The sequence below is a fragment of the Sinocyclocheilus anshuiensis genome, unplaced genomic scaffold (assembly GCF_001515605.1).
Source record: "Sinocyclocheilus anshuiensis isolate Anshui unplaced genomic scaffold, SAMN03320099.WGS_v1.1 scaffold3, whole genome shotgun sequence".
Lineage (NCBI taxonomy): Eukaryota > Metazoa > Chordata > Actinopteri > Cypriniformes > Cyprinidae > Sinocyclocheilus > Sinocyclocheilus anshuiensis.
The window spans coordinates 191,286-195,344 of NW_015548205.1; the positions used below are offsets into that span (position 1 = coordinate 191,286).

The following is a 4,059-nucleotide window of genomic DNA, read 5'->3' on the forward strand; positions in this document are numbered from 1 at the left end:
TCTGTCTGTCTGTCTGTCTATCTATCTATCTATCTATCTATCTATCTCTATAGTCTGTCTGTCTATCCGTCCATCCGTCCGTCCGTTCATCCATCCATCCATCCATCTATCTATAGTCTGTCTGTCTGTCTGTCTATCTATCTATCTATCTATCTATCTATCTATCATCTATCTATCTGTCTATCTATCTATCTCTATAGTCTGTCTGTCTGTCTGTCTGTCTGTCTATCATCATCTATCTATCTATCTATCTATCTATCTATCTATCTATCTATCTATCTATCTATCTTTATATTCTTTCTGTCTTTCTGTCTATCTATCTATTTATCTTTAAAATCTATCTTTAAAATTATTAATATAACCTCGATCTTCAGAACATGACAAAATCTGAGCATAAAAACATCTGCAGAACTTGCTGACTCTAAACATGTCTACTGTCTCTGCAAATGTGGCTTTCTCTCTTTTGGAAAGCAGCTTCCAAAAATCTGCACTGAACATCTTGAGTTCTAATTTATTCCTCCAGTGAAGCCAAAGGGAGCAGTAGGGAATGGGAACACGGGGGTCTGACTGCTTTTCCTCATCCAACCTCACATTCAGCTCCGGTGGATGGATACAAAAACTCCTTATATGGAGAAAAGGCAGAGCTAACCGAGTCTGGAGTGTTCTGCAAGAGGAAGTCTCATGGGAATTGTTAGAAATTCAGTGAATGAAATTATAACAAACTGTAATGACCCTTCAGTGTGTGTACAGTATGAGTACTGTTGCTATAAGACAAAACGGCTGTTATGAATTACTGTTTCCTGAGTTCAAGGAAAGAAATGCAGAGGTGAGTACAAGCTGCAATGTCAATGATTTAGAATGTTCATAGTAAGAAAAACAACAACATTCATTTGTCTTATCATGCATTTACTGTTGTTCATCTCTGATGCTGCATGCATTAATTGCTAATGAAATTAACTTGCATCACAATGCAACACAGAATAATTATGCAGGACATTATCTGTATTTCAAGAAAAATGTTGAGTTTTGTAATCTGCCAGGCAGTAAATAATAGTCATCTTTATAGGTGAATTTCAACATGAAGTCCCAGTCATTCATAGAGAATCACAACCTACAGCAGCAGTGAACATCAGTAGATGGAGGAAATTCCTGGAAGTTCACGTAACTACTGGAAATAGGCTTAAAGCCACAAAACACACAGCGCTCACAGACAGCAGACTTCAGAAGCGACTCAACCAGCTTGACAGAAGTTAAGAATAAATCATTCAACAGAGCTCTGTGATACATTCAGACCTGTCTGTTTACTGTAGCACTCTGTGTTACAAGTAAGCACTCCATTCTTTTAAACTAAGCGTGTGACTCTCAATTTAATTTGGATTTCAGTTCCAAACCACTTAATAATGGCCACTCTTTAACCTAAGAAGTTACTTTACTGCACATGGACTTTTCCATTGTCAACGATGACACACTAGAAGATATTTTAGAGATTTAATAGCAATCTCAAAAGTACTATATGTAACACTGGACCACAAAACCAGTCATAAGGGTCAATTTTTCGAAATTGTGAAATTCTTAGCAATGGATATTTCTAATCAAAAATTTAGTTTTTATATATTTACAGTATGAAATTTACAAAATATCTTCACGGAACACAATCTTTACTTAATATCCTAATGAATTTTGGCATAAAAGAAAAATCAATCATTTTGACCCATACAATGTATTTTTGGCTATTGCTACAAATATACCCCAGCGACTTAAGACTGCTTTTGTGCTCCAGGGTCACATATATATTCTTAAGCGCACTAGTTCACTTGTGTACAGAACTTCTTTCCCCCACCACACGCTTTACTTTTCCATTCCCAACTAGCAGCTGCAACGTCATCAGTCGGCATAACAGACAAAAGCAACATTGTTTCTCTGGCACAGTGACCTCATCTCATGAGCCAGCGAGGCACAGTAATACCTTCCAGATGTGCGGAAGTCCAAATGCTGGGAACCCAAGACCACGCAAATGCAAAGCAAAATGACTTTCAAATTACTTTTAAAGTGAAACACACTATTAGTGGGCTGCCTCGCTTTATTCTAACGCTCGTTAACAAACGCAATATTTACACATACATGTGAAACCTACTGCTTATATTCATAACATTTTCAGCATTTGTACTCTACAAGGCATCTAGAATTTTACTTGCTGTGGACATTGATACATATTATTTCATAAAAGGTGTGACATCTGACTTGTGCTGGCTTTTACGGAGTTGTCACGTATATTAATTCATGCTTAAGCGAAGACGTGCAAACTGATTGGCATGTTAATAATATATATATTATTTAGTCCTTCTTAAGTCTCAATTTCAGGAAGAGTGCAGAAATTACATTTCTAGATAACATACTTTCCATTTACAATATTATAAATGCTATGTGAAATTATGATTTCTGTATCAGGATTGACACCGGAAGCAAGTTGTCTGGTTTTTAGTTACATTGTGCAACTTAGTAACACTACATTAATGTTACCTTTGTTAAAGGTTCATTATTGACTAATAACTCATTTACAAAGGCATTATAAAAAAGCATTAGCAAGTTATAGCGACTTTCAGGCAACACCTGCCCAATTATGAGCCATTTTAACTCACACGCAAGAAATTCGTACAGAATATTTAATTATTTTTTTTTTTAATAAGCAAATGATCTCATACTGGCAGGATTTGAAGAAATGTATGAGACCATTCTATTATAATAGCAATGATCTGAGCTGTAGGCTGTTGATGCCTTCTAGTGGCACTCAAGCATACTCCAATAAGACTGTCACAGAGCTTACTAATAGCACTTCATTAGTGCTGGGTTTGCATTGGCACTTTCTGTAAACGACCTTCTTGAGCCACAAGTAAGTGACAAATTGGTAACTGTCTCTCAAGAGCACAAATGTAAGACAGTTGCCCAAATGCCAGTGTCTAAACTTCCAACTGTCTAATCGGTTAAGCAAAAGGGCCTTTCTTCTATATTAGGTTGGGCTCAAATTTAGACAAACACTTTCCAATGTGTATTCATCCTGCTTTGCTTGATAAATTAGTTGATCATATTCAGCAAATCAGAATATTAGAGTGATTTCTGAAGGATCATGTGACACTGAAGACTGAAGTAATGATGCTAAAAAAATCTGCTTTGAAATATATATAAATATATTCAAATAGAAAGCAGTTATTTTAAATAGTAAACATATTTCATAATATTACTGCTTTTGCTGTATTTTGGATCAAATAAATGCAGGCTTGGTGAGCAGAAGAGAATTCTTTAAAAAAACATTTAAAATCTTACTGTTCAAAAACGTTTGACTGGTAGTGTAACTAACGCAATTAGTTACTTTTTTATGGAGTAATGCAATATTGTAATGCATTACATTGAAAAGTAACTCAACTCTGTTTCCCAACACTGATCATGGCTGACAATAGTTATAATAACTTGCCCATGTAAAACGTAGCATTTGTGATCTCAGAGTTAAAGGGTTAGTTCACCCAAAAATGAAATTAGGCAGCGTTTTACTCACCTCCGAGGCATCCTAGGTGTATATGACTTTCTTCTTTCAGACGAGTCCAGTCGGAGCTATATTAAAAATGGTCTTTGATCTTTCAAGCTGTTTAATGCCACTCAGCGGGTGTAAAATTGTCTTTGATCTTTCAAGCTGTTTAATGCCACTCAGCGGGTGTTGCATGCATCCGTCCAAAAGAACTTAAATAAAAACCGCCCATCCATAAAAAAAAGTGTCTCACACAGCTCCGGGGGATGAACAAAGGCCTTCTGTAGCGAATCGATGCGTTTTTGTAAGAAAAATATCCATATTCAAAACGTAATAATCACTTTAATCTAGCTTGCGCTCACTGTTGTAAACAGAAGCAGTTCCGGGCGGATGACGTATAAGGTCAACTTTGCGCATGCGCCGCTCAGAAGTGACGCACGCGGAAGCGCAGGGGAGAGATCAAAACAAAACAACAGTCACTAATTAGAAGTACAAAATGAGGATTTGTAAAGAAGAATGTCGGAGGATTTCGATATAAG

General features: G+C 36.4%; 1 protein-coding gene across 1 annotated transcript in view; it reads right to left on the bottom strand.

Moving 5' to 3' along the window:
* palm2akap2 (PALM2 and AKAP2 fusion) overlaps window positions 1-4,059 on the bottom strand; it is a 120,614-nt gene that overhangs the window by 112,519 nt on the left and 4,036 nt on the right. The window lies entirely within an intron of this gene.